The 19,042-nt window shown below is 44.6% G+C and overlaps 2 protein-coding genes across 4 annotated transcripts in view; one reads left to right on the plus strand and one right to left on the minus strand.

Moving 5' to 3' along the window:
* The window catches only part of ralgps1 (Ral GEF with PH domain and SH3 binding motif 1), a 758,811-nt gene that overhangs the window by 344,225 nt on the left and 395,544 nt on the right, over positions 1 to 19,042 (minus strand). The gene's annotated exons all lie outside the window — the stretch shown is intronic.
* Positions 11,765 to 19,042, plus strand: part of angptl2b (angiopoietin-like 2b) — a 45,535-nt gene continuing 38,257 nt past the window's right edge. The window contains exon 1 of the mRNA XM_041193971.1: positions 11,765 to 12,424. The gene's annotated coding sequence lies outside the window, so the exon portion shown is untranslated. The remainder of the gene's footprint in view (positions 12,425 to 19,042) is intronic.

The following is a 19,042-nucleotide window of genomic DNA, read 5'->3' on the forward strand; positions in this document are numbered from 1 at the left end:
AAATATGTGGTCTGGAAATTTTAAGTCATAGTAATTAAAATCACTTACTGGCTACAATATATAAAAACATTATTTTAGAAAAATCATTGACAAACTATTCTTATCAAATCTATGCAATACTTATTCTTCATATTTTCTACTTTTTTTTGTTTTGTCTAATTCTACATTGCCCTTTTTGATTCTCCTTCTTAACTAAGCTCTCCATTCCTCTCAAAAATCTTAGTTTTTTCCTTATTCTGCGTTTCAGAGTCTGTTGTTTTCCACTGAACTGGAACTCAAACAGTGTGAACTTCAGCGACCAAGTATGCAGCAAGATCCTCGATGGTCTTACTCACTGACAAATTGGTGAGGGAAGGTAGAAATAAAATGAGCAGTGGATGGACTTAGTTAACAATGGGACAAAAAAGAAGGATATGGGTAGGAGGACTCGGTTAACCGGAACAGGGATAAGATACAATTGAAATAGTAGGAGATACAGTCAGGAGAAAGATCAGAGAGTCACCATTGAATGAGGTAAAACCCAGCATCCTGAGAACTAGAACAGACAAACTGGGGCAGCAGGAAACATAGCCAAGAGGGCCAGATATAGCCAGAAGAGCGAGCTCCATTGAGCTCGTGCAGGTCCAGTGGAGCAGCATTTTGCAAAGCAAACTCAGGATGACGCTAAATGAAAAGTGTATGAATTTGATTTCCCAAATTCTGCTCAGTTTGATCTCACCTGTAGCGCAGTGAGAGAAATGAAATGGGATGGGTGGTGGGGGGGGGTGGGGGGCAGCGGTGGGGTTACAACTTTAAATTTGTTCGGACATTGGGCAGGTGCGATGTCACAGCCCGTCCAATGTCACCATTGGGATGCCCAATTGATTTGGGCGGTGATTAAAAACAACAAGCTGCCTTCACTAAATCATTAGTGACAGACAGTTCAGCGATCTGGCTCATGGCAGGGCAAGTGAGGGGGAGGGGGTTGGAATGTGGTGGCTTCTTCGAGCTGAGCTAATAGGGACACCCTAAGGGAGGCGGGGACATTTGCAGTGAACAGTCGCAGATGATACGATATTTGTTTATGTGGCTACTGCGCCCAGAAAAAGGTGAAAGGCTTAATTGTGGTTTTCTTTTGGAGTAGTCTCCAGAGGAGCCTTTAAGAACCATTGGTTGCGCCCACTCTTTGTTTAATTCCACGGGCAAGACATATGATCCACCCAGTGATTGAGATAGATAGGTTCTTGATTGGTAAGGGGATCAAAGGTTATGGGGAGAAGGCGGGAGAATGGGGTCGAGAAACTTATCAGCCATGATTGAATGGCGGAGCAGACTCGATGGGCCGAATGGCCTAATTTCCACTCATGTGTCTTATGCCTTATGAAAAAACGAAATTAGGGGTCCTAATTTCATCAGATCTATATGTCATCAGTGCCAACCTTACCTCTCCAACACCCTTGAATGTATTGTCACTTCCCAAAGGCGTGCTCACCTTTTCCAATTAGGTGTCTGGTCAAGTCACCATGCTGATACGGCCCTGGTCTAAACCAGGTTCCATATTTTGTGACTGTGACTAGGATAAAGTACACGCCACCACCCCCACCACCCACCCCCCCACCCCCTCCCCACCACATCGCTCCCCTCCTTCTTGACAGGTTTTCCACACAGTTGGGGCCACCCCATCCTACATCGTTGCCTCTTTCCCTGCCGTCCGGCTGGCTGGGGCTGCAGTCACGTGGGCCAGGATCTTACTGTCCCTCCTGCCTGGCGGTGTATTTATGGTCCTGCCGAACTCAATGGAGTTTTAAATGGCTCCGGAGGCGGTGGGGGTGGGGAGAGAGACACGTCACAGCGGGGATGTAAAATCCTGGCCGTGGTTCCGTTCTCATCTATCTAATTGCGGCCAGAGGGTCGTATTCTTTGAAAACACAAGGGGTGGGGGGGGGTTTTCAGTCACTGTGCAGGGTCGGGCCTGACACGCCGAGGTATAAATTGACGCGCGGTGATGTTGGACGTGTGTACTGAGGTCATCGCGCGGCCCCACGGCATTTCGTTCAGCGGGTATGCGCTGGAGTCGGCTGCACGCCCGCCGAAATGTACACAGCCTATCAGGGCCGTGAACAAAGTAAAGATTGTAATTGTTAGCACTGCCCGTCCAACCTTAAGGTTGGCGAAAAGGCCAAGCGGCCTCTGCATGAGAGGGATGAGGTTTCCTCAGGCCTTTACTAAATAAATAAAACATTTTCCCGAAATATAAAAACACGTCCCCTCTCATGTGACACCGCCACATGAGGGGGACATGTTTAAGTACATTTTTTACATCATTTATTTAGTTATTTTAATATCGACTCAATCTCCCTGAGGCAGCTCTTTCTGCCTCTTCCCCCTGCCCGCTGAGCGCTATGGCACGCGTATCACGCCGGGCGGGCCTTAATTGGCCTGACCGCGTAAAATGGTGTCACCGAGCCGATCGCGGGCGGCGATTGGCTCCACGAGCGCTCTCGCCCACTGACTGAAAAATTCAGGGCAATGAGAGGCTGCCAACAAACACTCAGCTCTCTTAAATGCACTGGACAAATATAATTTGCCGTTGCGATATTAAATGAGGTATCCACCTCTATCAGGCAGGAACACAGGCTACCTATTACCAATCCCCCACCCACTCCAAAACTGCAGCAGGTATGAAGACAGTGGGAAGTTTTGTGTCCCACCCCCCACCCCCACAATTTTTCTCTTACTAATGCCTGGTTGCCAGACGGAATGGAACAGAAGCAAGACAGAAAAAAAAACAGCCGTAGGAAGTTACCAAGGAGCCATGGTTATGTTACAGGGAGGGAGGGGTGCGTAACACCAGCATGGAGCTGTTGGGCTGAACGGCCAGCTTCCTGGTGTTGGAGATATAGTATCCTGGAAGCAGGCAGGGTTGGAAGCTCTCTGTGAAGGGGAAAAGAAATTAAAAAGAGAGAGTGAAGAAAAATGTACTCTCAAGCAATGATAAAACAAAAATAAGAGATTCAGACCAGGAACAAAACTACTGGAAAAGCAGGAGATACAGTCAGGACATGAAGCACCTGGGTCAGCACAGGATGACAATCAGAAAGTTGGGTCAGAATGAGGTAAGGTTACTGGAGAAATTGGAGGGAAAAAACGTCACAGGCATTTGACAGATTGAATCGCAGAATGGTTACAGCACAGGGGAAGGCTATTTGGCCCTCATATCTGGTGCTGGCTCATTGTAGTAACAAGTCAGCTACACCCACTCTCCAATCTCTAGCCCTGCCAAAGTTTTACTTTCAGATAATTATCCTTTTGAAAGCCACAATTGAATCTGCCTCCATCACACTCTCAGGCAGTGCATTCCAGATCCTAACCACGTTCCGCATAAAAAAAGTTTTCCCTCACATCACCTCAGGCAGTTCACCTTAAATTGGTGCGCTCTGGTTCTCAATCCTTCTGCTAATGGGAACAGTTTCTCTGTCCAGACTCCTCATGATCTTGAAAACCTCTTATCAAGTGTCCATTCAACCATCTCTTCTCCAAGGAGAACAGCCCCAGCTTCTCCAATCTACCTGTAACTGAAGTCTCTTATCCCTGGAACCATTCTTGTAAATCCTTTCTGCACCCTCACTAAAATCTTGCCTCTTGCCTAAAGCTTAGTGCCCAGAATTGGACACAATGCTCCAGTTGATGTTGAACCAGTGCTTTTTTAAAGGCTCACCATAACTTTATTAAAGGGAATTTCTTATGAAAGAAAAACTCTAGTTTGGCTAGAGTCCACCATGTTGGAGTAAAACACATTTCACTGGGACTAAGATCAGAGATTCTGAGGGAAATGAATCAGACAAGAGAAAGGTCAACGGTTTCAGGTTCAGGACTCTGTTTTTGCTTCTCCAGTCACTGAGGTGTTGATGTACCAACAGCACATAGTCCTGTCGGTGGACATCACTGCTGGCCTGTGTGTCGAACCACAAAGTGGCAGACTTGAGTAATGCAGTAAAGTATATTTTTCCCCCTCATTCAGGTGCAATTTTCTCTCTCCCTCCCTGGGTGGGGAAACACACTGAAGTAGAACTGAGTATCAAGTTTAATTTGAGCCTTGAACTTGGCTCTCCTTGCCTGGGTGTCTAATTACTAATGTCCCCAAATAAATACTTATAAACTAAGTGGAAACGGAGTAATGTTAACAGGAGAACATTTTTCGGTAATGTGAACGATTTACGCATGAGGGGGAGGGAAGAGAATTTGATGATGTCCGCAGGAGTTATCTAATTGCTGAAGAAATCCTAATGAGAATTTTGACCTTATAATATCACTACTGTTTATATAGTTCGAAGATAATGACCACTGATTACACTGGAATGAATACTGTAATGGAAACAGGCAGCATACTTTTCTGCGCATTCACGTTAAATGCACTTATTGTGTTTCGAAGCTGTGTAACCCCACATCCCCCCATTTAGAAACAGGAAAAAGAATGCACAATGACACTGAACAACTGAAGATCTGACTCAAAAATAGGGTGATTATTCTAAATTATCTTTAATTTAATTTACAGATCCCTCTTTGGTATCTTAATTGTCAGGCGCACATATTTATCCCGTTCCCCTACACTGTCCCAGTTTGGATTGCATTCAAGAAAGCATAACTGACATTACAGACTAAGGGATTGCGTGCAGAGGTGACTGCTTTCCCAGCCAACTCTTGAAGGAGTGCTCCATAAAAGCTTCACAGGAATTTTCTTTCTCTCTCTAAAAACATAAAGACAAAATGGTAGTGATTTTGGAGGGGATTTCTGGCAGATTTTCGCTTGGAGATAAGTATGGTGAAATTGCTGCAAGTTAAGAAAGGAGGAGGTGAAAGCATCAGCGCAGGGTACGTGCCAGCATTTAAGCACTTTGACTGCAGAATCGAGTCATTTAAAGATGCGCTTGCTGATTGCAGTGCAGCCTTATCTAATGAGTGTGTGAACAAGCTACTGGAGATATCAGCAGCGGTTGATAGATCAGGAGAGTCAGTACAGCACAGAAGGAAGCCATTCAGCTCATCAAATCCATGCCAGCTCTATGTGGAGCAATACAATTAGTCCCATTGCCCACTCTATTCCCATACCCCCACATGTTTACTTTGCTCAATACCCATCCAATTTCCTTTTGAAATCATTCACCCTCATAGGCATCAAGTTCCAAGTCATTACCACTCACTTTGTAAAAGATTTGGTTCTCATGCCCCCTCTGCATGTTTTGCCCAAAAATCCTAAATCTGTGTCCCCTAATCCCTGTACTATCAGTTAAAAGGAAGAGATTTTCCCTGTCTACCTTATTTAAACCTGTCATAATTTTGTATACCTCTATCAAATCGCCTTTTCTCCAAGGGGGACAACCCCAGCTTCTCCAGCCTAACCATGTAGCTAACATCTCTCATCTTTAGAACCATTCTGGAAAATCTCCTCTGCACTCTCTCAAGGACCCTCACATCCTTCCTAAGTTTGGTCACCAGAACTGTATGCAATATACTGGTTGTAGCCCAACCAGAGCCTTATAAAAGGTTCATCATACCCTCCCTGCTTTTATATTCAATACCAGTATTTATGAAGCCCAAGATCCCATATGCTTTGTGAACCACTCTCTCAGTTCTGTGGAAGGGTCATGAAGACTCGAAACGTCAACTCTTTTCTTCTCCGCCAATGCTGCCAGATCTGTTGAGTTTTTCCAGGTAATTCTGTTTTTGTTTTGGATTTCCAGCATCCGCAGTTTTTTGTTTTTAACTCTCTCAATATGTCCTGTCACCTTCAAAGATCTACGCGTATGACTCCAGATCCCTCTGCCCATGCACACTTTTTGGACTGCACCATTAAATCTATATTACTTCTCCCTATCCCTTCTGCCAAAGCCTCACATTTCTCTTTCATAAATTCCATCTACCAGTTGTCTGCCCATTCTACTGGCCTACTTACATTCTGTTGCAATCAATTGGATCATCTTCACTGTTTGCCACACGCCCAAGTTTCTTGTCATTGGTACATTTGGAAATGTTACGAGGTATTCCAATATCCAAATCAGAGTTTGACCCTAACAGATGTTATTTTGGTTTTTTTTATTCTCTCATAGCTTAGTGGGTAAATTCACCGTGCACAGTCCAGCAGGTCCCGTGGGCAGAATTCTCACCCCCTCCCCCTGTCAGAGGGGGAAGTTGATGGGCCAGCACGTGTGGGTGCACTTCCGATCGGAGGCGTGGCGCCATTTTACATGGGCGGGCCAAATAATGCCCACACAGCGTAACGTCTGCAGGGAAGCGCTATGTTCTCCCTGTGTGGGCTGGGGTTTGGGGGGGGGGGGGGGCCTGTTGCCTAAAATCCTAAAATCGAGAGTGCAGTCTTTTGCGCATGCGCACGAAAGAGCGCACTCATCTCCCTGAGGCTAAGTGCAGCCTCAGGGAGATTGCAATATTAAAAATCAGAGGAAAAAAAAAATCCCCTTACATGTCCCCTCGTGTGACAATGTCACATGAGTTAGGACACGTTCATAATTTCCAACAAAACCTTATTAAAATTTTTTAAAACTGCCATGAACCTTCATCCCGCCGGTGGATGAGGTTTCATGTTTTTTCTATTGCCCGCCGGGGCTCCTGGCCAACCAGCCAACCTTAAGGTTGGACGGGCAGGTCCACTAATTACTTTAATTGATCTGTCAATGGCCTCAATTGGCTATTGACAAGTTGGCGGACCCACAGCTGATTTTGCTGCGCCCCCGCCTTCCTGAAAATTTAAATGGGGCGGGGTGATGTCGGGAGTTCCCCCGATGTCACCGCGTGTCATTTTACGCGTCGGCGAGCGGCCGCCCCCCCGCCCCCCCCCGCTCGCCGACAGTAAAATCCTGCCCCATAGGTTCAATCCCCACTCATTAAAGTTGGCTTCAGTGGCTCTGGGATGAGAAAAGAGACAGATAGCAAATTGGGCGACTCTTGTTTAAAGTGCTGGTATCGATTGGCTAGGATACTGTCGGCTGTGATACCCGCTCACAAAACACACAGCTACTTGTGGGCAATTTCCCAAAAAGTTATCAGCATTCAGGGAGCAACACTCCAGCATTAATCAGAGCCTTCAGCAGAGAAGTGATGAACATTGACAGAGGAGAAGGAGGAATACTGTCAGTCAATGCCGCCTGTAAAAGGTCTCACAAATCACTGGGTCAAAGAAAGGCTTGTAGATAATGTTCAAGATTGGTTTGTGGAACCCAACGGACTGTGAGGGGGTAGGAATATAATAACAACCACTTACACGAGCTGCTGTGTATACAGCAATTAGCTCGATACTGCAGTCTGAACAAAATGGCATCAGTTGTGTTTTGTCAAATATTTGGCTAGTATTTCTAAATGTTGTGTTACGGAGGTGTGTTGTTTTCAAATGCTAAATTTAAAATTCATCTGGACTCACATATGGACTTTTTTAAAAGTCAGTTTTAATTTTGAAACAAAGACAGAGATTTATGGTGGTTGTAGGAGATCACCTGACCTGCACGTGTAAGTTGATCAAGCTTCTGAAAGCTTACAAAGTGGATTACAGATAGGACATGCCCAGGCAACCCTTCTGTGGAATTTCACACCTGCTGATGTCAATGATTACTTCAAGAATGGACTGAAACCTAAAATGGCGACCACAATTCGCATCGCTATATAGCTACATTCCATTTCACCTGGATGGAGATGGAGAGTCTACAGAGATGATAAATTTTGCAGAGTACACAATCATCCTGGAGAGAGAGAGATCTTGTGATCAAATCCACCTTTTTGAAATGTCTTTAATTACAAAAGCTCTGCTTGCTTTGCAGCAGTCCGAAGCTGGAGACACCAGCAGCAGAAGGCGGCTTGCCTCTCTCTCCTAACTAAGTTGGACCCTGTTACTTTACATCAGAATGCAGGCAGCAGACAGAGAAATCCTAAAGACCACTTTGACTTTCAGAGCAGCGTTTCAGGAAAGTAGAAATAATAGCTACAGCTTTAAACTTAGTTAGCCGAAAACCAAAGCTTTTGGATTGCTACAGCCAGACGAGACAACCACTTACAAACAGTGAACTCTTTATATCTCTGCCTTTTCTGATCAAGTCTTAACTTGGCCAAAAGTTACCCTTGTTTACTTTGCAACTTGTATTTTTTGCATGTTTGTTTGTGTGCGTGTGTCTGCGCATTGCAATAGTTGGGATATGTTTACCTTTTGTAATATCTTTACCTGGGTGGGATCTTAGCATTATGGGAGCTACTTGTTTAATGGTCTGACTTAGTTCTTTGCAATCAGCACGTAAACAGTCAACTGCATAAACTGAATTGGCACATTCATACACTTAAGTTTCAAAAATCTGTTACAATCAACCAAGGTGTGGGGAAAGAAGGGGCATCCTTCCATCCTTCTGCACCTGGTTGCGACAGAGCTTTGGTGGCTAACTTCCAAGATTTGAACCTATAGACTTAGCGAGAGAAATTGGAGATGGGAGCTAAAATTAATCCCATGACATATGTTCTATTATGGGTTTGTTTTGTGTCTCATTATGAGATCTTGAGGTTTGTATGTTTACACATGAACCATGTAAACATGTAAACATGTTTAACCATGTTTAAACATAAGCATGAACAATGTACAGAACCAGTTACTGCCATGCATGGTGCTGCTCCCATGCAAGTTCCTTCTAGACTGTTCTGTGAGTCTATTACCATGTGACTCTATACATCATACCGTGGGCCATATTACTCTCCAGACCCACGTTAACCCTTGCTCTGCTGAGCACTTTTACATTACAATGTAGGCACATACAACAAGGTAATTTAAAAAACCCCAACAAATGCCTGGACTTTTAACTTAACGTACATGTCCAAAGCGTCAAGTTAGTTCCTGCCTAGCTCTTCTGCCTCAAGTTCAGAATAAGAGGCCCACATGCAAAGCTCACCCTAGGGTCAGTCCACTTGAAATCAGGAAACGCAAATCCTGTTCAGTGCTATTTTTACGGGATTTTGCTCGTGAAAAATCTGGCATATTGGTCCTATTTACAGGAAGATTCCATGTTGCAGTTCATTTGCTGTGGACCAGTGTTTACTGTTTTGCTGTCTAAGTGCCAAAATTGTACAAAGTGATAGCTTAATAACATGTTGTTAAGATCAAAACTTACTTGCTGGAATCAACAAATGTATTTTGGTTCTGTTTGCATTGTCTCCACAGAACTGACCAAAAAAAATCCATTTAAGGATTTGAAATATGATTCAGGCTTGTTTGGCACTGAACTGACTGTTGACTTGTGTGTTTCATGCAGAGGCTTGATAGATGGAAAGTTTAATGTTGTATAGCATTGTCCACAGATTCATTCCTGAATACATTTTCACCGGCAAACTAGCCCGAGGAAGCAAAGATTTCACTTCTGTTACCAAACACCTCAGTCTGCGCTGGCTCAGGTACGATCTCACAGCTAGCTGCCATTTCGACAGAGTAATAACTACAATCGCAAAACTTTTTACACTGATAGTTTCGTCGTATCAGGGATTGAAGTGGACGAATCTACACCAAGGGCAGAATTTTACTGGGCCCCCGGGTGGAGGTGAGGGAGGCAGGTGGATGTGTTTTTTTTTAAATAAAGCACGAAAGGCGGGGGGTTGCCAGGGGCAAGGAAGGCAGCGCCTTGGGGGCTCCAGTGATTTCCCCACCCCCACGAGAGGTTTTCCTTCCAGTATTCAGCCCTGGATTTAAAAAGAAATTTAACCTGGGCTTCTGTAGTGTCCCAGTCTGCCCAGCCACACGGGTGGCGCCGCTGAGGCTGTAGGTCCCCTGACTGGGCTGGCAGCTCTCTTGGGGTGGGGGGTGGGGGGTGCAGGTTGCCATCCTCAATAGGAAGCTGAAGAGGGAAGGCCTGCCAGTCACCCGCATTTCCCACTGATGTTGGACCTTCTGCCCAACTGGCAGAAAAATTCAGGCCAGGGAGTTTAGCGAGATGTATAGTGAGGGCGAGGTAGACTTTCATCAGGTTAGGGTATCTAGAGATAGTCAGGTAAATGGACATGAGGAACAGATCAGCCATGATCTAACTGAGTAGTGGAAGCGGCGTAAGGGGCTGAACAGCCTATTCCTGTTCTGAAAGACCTTGACGATGCCTCTTTAAGGTACAGTAGTCACTATGGCCTCAAACCCACAAGATACCACATGGTAGGTGTCAAATTTCATTTTTCCACTGCCAATATATACAGTGCAAAAAAGGCACCTTACAGCACAGAGAGAATTTGCAATACAATTTATTATCAACACAGCACATAATTCATCTTACACATTGGGAGGAGAAACAGTGCACACATGGAGAGATTTTAGTTTTTTTTATTCATTCACGTGACGTAGGCTGGCTGGGCCAGCATTTATTACTCTTCCCTGGTTGCCCTTGAGAAGGTGGTGGTGAGCTGCCTTCTTGAACCGCAGAAGTCCATGTGGTGTAGGTACACCCACAGTGCTGTTAAGGAGGGAGTTCCAGGATTTTGATCCAGTGACAGTGAAGGAATGGTGATATATTTCCAAGTCAGGATGGTGAGTGATTTGGAAGGGAACTTCTAGGTGGTGGCGTTCCCATCTATCTGCTGCCCCTGTCCTTTTAGATGGTAATGGTCGTGGGTTTGGAAGGTTCTGTCGAAGGAGCCTTGGTGAATTCCTGCACTGCTTCTTATAGATGGTACACACTGCTGCTACTGTACGTCAGTGGTGGAGGGAGTGAATGTTTGTGGATGTGATGCCAATCAAATGGACTGCTTTGTCCTGGACAGTGTCAAGCTTCTTGAATGTTGTGGGAGCTGCACTCATCCAGGCAAGTGGAGAGTATTCCACCACACCCCTGACTTGTGCCTTGTAGATGGTGGGCAGGCTTTGGGGAATCAGGAGGTGAGTTACTCATTGCTGGATGCCTAGCCTCTGACCTGCTCTTGTAACCACAGTATTTGTATGGCTGGTCCAGTTCAGTTTCTGGTCAATGGTAACCCCCTGGATGTTGATAGTTGGGGATTCAGTGATGGTAATGCCATCGAACATCAAGGGGTGATGGTTAGATTCTCTTTAGATGGAGATGTTCATTGCCTGGCACTTGTGTGGTGCGAATGTTACTTATCACTTGTCAGCCCAAGCCTGGATATTGTCCAGGTCTTGCTGTATTTGGGCATGGACTGCTTCAGTATCTGAGGAGTCACGAATGGTGCTGAACATTGTGCAATCATCAGCAAACATCCCCACTTCTGACTTCATGATAGAAGGAAGGTCATTGATGAAGCAGCTGAAGATGGCTGGGCCGAGGACACTACCCTGGTGATACGAGTATTGTGTGAAATATTTTAAACAAAACCAGACGCTGTTCAGGCTCACTTTATTTATCCTTCACATTTGCTGATCTTTCTCCCCACCACATCTGATGTTCTGTTCTACTTTCTCTTGCCAGTTTTCTTCACTCTCCTAATGTAAAACCACAAACCCACGCGTAAGCCGATACCCTCCCTTAGCTTACGAACTATACCTAAAAGAATTTTAACGCCATGTGGAGGAGGTCTTCTGCCCTCTACTGTAATACCTAATTTAAACTGTTGACATCTTCATTGCAAGTCGGTTACATATTTCTATGCTGCTGTCAAAAGCAGGGTTTTCCATCACAGTGCTTGCCAAAATCTCAGGGGGGGGCAGTCCACATCCCTTTAATTAGAGCTGACTGCTGTGACATCACCGCACTGAAGCTTTTCCTTGAGCCCGCCCACTGGTATCTGTGGTGGAGGAAGGAGGCTCTGCAGATTGTACATCTGCTCGTGCAGCTCTGGAACAGAAGGAGTGGATAAAAGGAGGTCCCACGCAAGACTTGCCTACGTGCTGCAATTTTACTTGGGAGCTCTCTCCAGAATGTAAATACGTCACACAAGGATCCAGTGTGCCAGTCAGTTTGTCCTCCCCCTGTTATATGCTCAGAACCAAGAAGATGACATGCTGGATTTCGGTGTACTTCATGCCGATGCCATGCTGATGTTGCAGATAGCCTGGTGTGTCAGCAAGCCACAACTCTGACAGTGTGCTAACTCACGGCCTTAGGCTGCAAGGATTCTCTCTCTTAGCTCATTTTTACAACAACTTTTTTTGCAGTAAGTAGTGAAGATCAATGGTGCTGTTAACGCAAAGGACCTGTTAAGTATCAATAGGAGAGTTCAGAATAAAATATTATTTAAAAAAAAAACTGCCTTTTTGACATTTACTACTTGGAACTGGTACCTGGGCATCAAGCACTTGAAAACCTTTGACAAGAGAGCCACAGTGATTTTACACAGAGGAGAGATTGGAGTTTCTGGTAACAGTCACTCTGGTGAGATGCTACACTTCACACAAGCATTTTTTCCACTTAAAGAGCAGAGGCAAGAAAGTTAAGAGAGTAAGGACGACAATACTGGCAACATCAATCTGGTAAGAAAGACTGTTTCAGTATCTCCTAAGACTTACACATTGAGTTTTAAATGTCAAATGCAGAAGGAAGCCAATTAAGAGCAGAATGTTTATTTTGTACAGGAAGCATGATAATTACAATTACAAATCAAATTGAGCTGCACTAATATTGAAGTCCAGACTTTAATGGCCTTCTCTGCAGTCATCTTAAAAAAGAATCAGTAAAACGAAGTCACTTCCTTGTGAAACATTCTTTTTCTTAAATGTAAGATGATAATTAGTAATTCATTGTGTAACTTCGGGAGTACAGCAGAAGACAGATTACAGAATATTGTGAGAGTTCTCAGTTTTATCATAACGTTTATGCCTGGTTTATTGGCCAACAAAATTGGCACCTTCTCTTTGTGTGCTAACTTATATAGCAATTTTTACAGCAGACTGAAAAAGTTACTTCAACTAGTTTTTCACACTTTTTAAAAGCACTATTATACTAAAATTGTAGCTACAAGGATCCTAAGGATGAGCCTGAATAGGGATAAAAAAATTATGTTTCAAAAAGGCAATTGTACTGATATTTTAAGGTAACAGACAACAGTGTAAAACTTCTGTGCACAGCATCACTTTACACATATCCCAACTTCGGCTGAAAGATTCAATGAGCTTCATGTATAACAAACACAGTTTAATATTGCTGAATTTTTAATATATCCCTTCAAGTACTCAATTGAGCTCCTCAAAGAATAAAATAAGCTTCTATTGAACAAAGTCTGCAATAATCAAGGCAGGAGCCTATTTGTTTCAATATGTCTATGACTGAGTTCAATAGAGAGAAATTTGCTTTATAACAGAGTCTCACAGAAAATAAAGTGGAACACTAAAGAGACAAAGGATTTTTCTTTCAAAGTGTTTGAAAAGTGCGTTCCAAGTCCTTTCCCACTGATCAGCAGCTTGCCTATGACAGCAGACTTTAATGAGGTGCCCAAGAATGTCAAGAATGCCCAGCTAGCTGATCACTCTTAGGACGCAGTCTCTTGGGTTGGCAGACTCTCCTGACAAAACCTTGGTGTTCAGGCTTTGAATGAAACAAAAGTTTCTTTCTCCATGGTCACTGTGTGCAGGGGAAGAAGGGAGGAGGCAGGAGGTGGAGAGGGAGAAGTCGGGGGGGGGTGGGTGGGGGGAGTGAATCACATCGGACAAGATAGTATCAAACAAACAACAATAGAGAAGGGAGAGAAAAAAAATCTCTATTTTCTTCCCCCTATTTGCCTTGTGTACATTAGGAGTTAAATTGGTGGTTTCACCACATGAGACACAGTTTCCACAAGCAGGCTGACGTTGAAAAAAATCTTGGCAAACTCGATCGAGTGCTGCTGCTGAACTGAAAGAAAAACAAAGAGCGTACACCAGTTATCTCAGACCCAGGTAACCAATCCACCCCCCCTCCCCACCTTCCCCCCCGCCCCCCACCCACGCACCAGCAGAACAATATCCAGTGGGGAGGCTGTGTGGGGTGGGCAGTGCAGCTTGGGTCTTTGTTCAAAATCTGATATCACAGAGAGAGAGAGAGAGAGAGAGAAAAAAAATCCTTAACCTTATTGTCACAGCCATGCTAAATGCTTGAGCATTTTAAGGGCAGATCAAGTTACCAGCGTTACCTACTTACAGCCACGTCCGAATGTGACGGCTGCAGAAACTTTACACAGAAGTGGTCGGAGAGTTTTACGAACTGTTCTGCAGTAAATACACAAATCGGTTGGACTGGTGTGTAGAGTGCCTCGGATCTTCGGTTCCTTTTGCTTGGTTACAGGGTGCAAAGTGTTTGTGATGTTCCACAAACCTTCGTATGCTAGCGCTCAGCAGAAGCAGCACTGCTAGTGTGTGGGTTGCAATTTATGTCATCAAATTTTATTGCAATGTTAGCTGTTGGTGCACATGGTGCTGCCAAAGGGACAGTTTTCAGAATGACATAAGTTTGTATTTTTTTTAAAAAGAAGACCGTAAGTACCAATGAGAACAGCTAAAAATTTACTTGGCTAACAACTGATAAACTTTTTTAAAAAAAATCCATTGTTCCAGTGACAGTCGATGCAATGTCCAGTATTTCTCCTTTAAGTGACAAGCAAAAGCTTTAACATGACCTTTCTGGGAGGCCTGCATTTACTTATCCAAATTCTTGTAGCTAGACGGTGAATCAGTTCCTTAGAAAGACTCCAGTTTTAAATTCCAACATGTCATATTGCCCACAGCATAATTCTATCACTTGCAATATGCCTTAACTATTCAGTACAATATTATGTACATGAACAAAAGGAAAATAAGTTGGAACCTTGAACAAAACTCTGTTTACATTACATCAGGTCTTCATCATAGCAGACTCGACAGTGCAACACTAACAGATTTCAGCATCTCTCTCCCTTTCTTTTATTACAAACTTCCCACACACTCTGGCTTTGGCTTTGTTGATCCTGTTGACTTTTTGAAAGGAAACATTAAATCATGCTCGACTTGATCCCAATTCAGGTTCTTCCCCATTTAGATAAACAGCAAATGTTATTGACACCAGTCTATACAAGAACATATGCAGAGCCTGAAATAGTGTACCATGCACACACTGACCACTACAGGAAGTCATTGGAAGTATCACTCTGCAGTGGTGGTGGAAGAGGAGGCTATTGTCCTGTTGCTTCTAACGAACAAACATCATAAAGAAAGAAAGCAAACAGCTCAACCAATTCCACCTTAGAGCATTTACCTATACATGAAACTGGATTAGATGTGCAGCTGGACAGGGTGCGTCCAAGTAGCACAGGCAGCAGAGCACCTACCCTCCAGACGACAGATGGCCTCAGATTCAAGTCAAACAGCAGCAAAGCTGCTTTAAGACTGTTGGCCACTATTGGGTGAAAGTCTCGTTTCTCATTTGGACTATTACATTATGCTAGGACATGCCAACTCGGGAGTGCAAAGAAGTCTGACACAGTTGGCTCACCTCTTACAATAAGATTACTTCAAGAGTATTGTTCATCAAATGACACAGAGCTATGATGAGATCACGGAGATTTCTAGAGACCAGGCTAGTCTGCTATGTACTGCACTCTTCCATCCCCCACTATCTGATCACAGCTACACGGTAGCAAATGATTCCTGAGACATCAACGGCAGAAAATAGGGAGACGAAGCAAGCAATGAAGGAAATTCAAGACACCCAAATGGACGCTTTGCAAAACGTTAATTCAAAGGGAGCTGATTCCCAGCAAATCCATACCAGGTGATTCGGACTGGTAATACTTTGTCACGATGCACATACAAGGCACCATGCACAACATATAACTGAGGCTTGCAACAATAACTAGTATTTATATAGCACCTTTAACATAAGAAAGCATTCCAAGGCCCTTCACAAGAATATTAGAAAGCAACATTTGACAAGGAGTCACACGAGGAGATATTGAGGAAGATGCTGAAAAGCTTGGCCGAAGGGGTAGGTTTTAAGGAGCACTTTACAGGAGGAAAGCGAGTTAGGGAGGTGGAAGGCTTTAGGGAGGGCCTTCCAGAGCTTGGGTTCAATGCAGCTGAAGGCAAGGCCGCCAATAGAGGAGTGATTAAAATCAGCAATGCTCAAGAGGCCAGGGTTGGAGGAGCTCAGGTATTGCGGACGGCTGTGGGGCTGATAGTCCAGGAGTGGGGGCAGGAACGGAGGGGAGAGGTGGGAGAGAAACTAGATAATGATGCAAATTCAAGATCCTTTTCATTTGCCAACTTCTGCCAGGTTTAGGCTATTTAAAAGTGCAGAATAAGCAGAGTTGCAAACTATTTTGAAGCAAAATTCCTACCGTGTCCAAGGCACTAATTGCGGCTTGGGTCTGTTTGAGCTGGAATTCTACTTTCAATGTTCCATCTTGTAGGATGCCAATTAATTTCTTTATCCAGAAGAGACTCAGTTACAAACAAGGAGGCAAGATAATCATCTAACGGCTGAAAACCTGCCAACAATTCTTCAGAATTATTTTCCAAAGTATACAGTCCGCAGACCAAAAGATGACTGAATTCAAAATGGACAAAATATTGCCAGGTACCAAGTCCTTTCCAGGAAACCTCAATGTCACCCATTGATTTCTTGTGCTTTCTTTCAAAGTGGAAATAAGCAGTTTCTTGTTCACTAATTACATTTCCCTTGATACAATGTGTTCATAACACACAGCAATGTTCCACAAAAAATAGTTACTAGGCAACTCCCCAAAAACTGCTAGATATCATTAGGCCTAAATTTTAACTAAAGGTTTTCAGAAAAAAAACAGCCCCAAACCATCGAAGGGAGATATTTAAGGGGTTAGTCACACACAAGTTGAACATGTATTTTGCCTCTCCTATTCTAGAATTCAATCTTCTGCCCCCATTGGAAGCAAGAAGGGAAGCCGGAGGGCCTGAAAATTTGGTGCGTTAATGTCGGTACCAATGCCCAATGCCTTCCTGCCTCCACCAGAAGTGTGGGCGGGGAAAACCCCTGGTCGACCTTCCCACCCCTCCTCCACCTGAGACCCATAAGTGCACTAAATAGCCAATGGCCCGTTGATGGCTATTTGAGGCCTCTTCCTGCCTCCACTGCAATTTTCTCAGCTTCAGGCTGACCTGCTGACACTCGGGCTGTACATCAGTTGGGTGGGTGGGTGGGGGGGGGGGGGGGGGGGGTGGGATCCATCAATCTGCACTAATCTGTGCACGACCAAGGGCATGGACATGGAGCATGGGGTGGCCGCTGACAGCCACTCCCCTGCCCTTGCTTCCAAACCCGCACCCCCCACCCCCCACCACCCCGACCCCATCTCCCCACGACTACCACACCACCCCCCCCGCCCCAACCCCGTTACTTAACCTTTCTTCTGGGTCCTGGGACTCCGGCGGGTGCTGTTCCAACACCAGCCACATCCTCCTCTGTGGCGCTGTTGATCACAGGAGCGGCCAGCCTCTGACTGGCCTGCAGCTCTTGGCAGGCAGGACTTCTGCCTCCAGGTACTTGATTCTGGAGGAAGGCTCACTGGTATCCCTGAATCTGCCCGATTGGCATTAGATCCAGCAGGCCTTCCGAAGAGGAGGCAGCGCGGGATCTCATGCCAGCTCTCAAGCTGACAGGCGAGACCTTTCCCACCAATGGAAGGTCCCATCCCTGGGAGCAATAATGTTGCCGTCATATTGATGCAAAGTAAGTTTATTCTGGGCCCCAGCGGAGATTTAATTGCAGGAGTTGAACAATAACAACTTGCATTTATATACTGCCCTTAACTTAGAAAACATCCCATTGTGCTTCACAAAGGAGAAAATGGATATCACGCAGCTATGGGAGTGTTTGGAGAGATGATCAAAATGATGCTCCCACGGGTCAGTTTTAATGGTTGGAAGAGAGGTAATGAGGTGGAGGGATTTAGGGAGGTCATTCCAAATAGTAGGGCTGAGGCAGCTGAAGCTTGGGCAACTGGAGCTGGAACGGAGGGGGGAGGGGTGACATGAGAACAGAGTCAGTGAAATGAAGAATATGGACTGGGGGATAAGGTGGAAGGATGCCAGTGAAATGGGCTAGGTGATAAAGGTAGGTAAGGTCACAGAACCATTTATAGATGAGGTTGAGCTAAGGGGCAAGATTTTAACTCCTATTTCTAAACCTAGGCACTGGCACAGGGTTAAAATCAGGCCCAAAGAGTCAATAGAGAATGGGTGATTGAGATTTATGCAGAACTGGACACAGGCAAAGGAGTTTTTGAACACACTGAAGTTCTTTTAAAATTCATTCTAGGGTTGTGAGCTTAACCGACCAGGCCAGCATTTATTGCCTGTTCCTATTTGCCTTTGAGAAGATGGTGGTGAGCCGCCTACTTGAATGGCTGCTGTCTATGTGGTGTAGAAAATCCATAGTGTTTATTCCTGTCACAATTTGATATCAACTGAGTGGCTTATTAAGCCATTTCAGAGGGCCGTTAAGAGCCCAAGTGCATTGGTGTGGATCTGGAGTCACATGTAGACCAGACCCAAGGACGCCAGATTTCATCCCCTGATAGACAATAGTGAGCCAGTTAGGTTTTTACAACAATCTGGTAGTTTCATGATCATTATTAAATAAGACCATATTCATTAATTAATTTAATTTAACTTTCCCCAAACTGCAGTGGTGGGATTTGAACTCATATCCCTAGAGCATTAGTTTTGACCTCTAGATTATTAGTCCAGTTAACATTACATGCTGTAGCTAGGGAGGATAACATGAAGAATAAATCAAGCTTAAGGGTAAAAGAACTGTAGACAATGGTTCTGGTAGCAGAGGGGATGAGGTGAATCGCAGGCGGACTCAAAGTGAAACTGGTTTTTGAGATGGATATGTGGTTAAAGCTCAGTTTTGGCTCAAACATGTCACTAACATTATCCAGCCCAGAATCAGTAGACTGGTATTAGAGGAGATTCATTCGTTGAAGATGAGAGACAACAACGTTGATGGAATTGGAGACGAGGGTGATAAGGGTAGAACTGGGTGAGGTTAGTGCGACCGACCATGTCAAACATTGAACAGAGATTAACAAGCATAAAGAGTGATAATGTGCCCATGCTGTCAGTTACATGGGACATCACTACTGTATTTGACAAGGGCAGGGC

Source organism: Carcharodon carcharias, chromosome 8 (genome assembly GCF_017639515.1).
Source record: "Carcharodon carcharias isolate sCarCar2 chromosome 8, sCarCar2.pri, whole genome shotgun sequence".
Lineage (NCBI taxonomy): Eukaryota > Metazoa > Chordata > Chondrichthyes > Lamniformes > Lamnidae > Carcharodon > Carcharodon carcharias.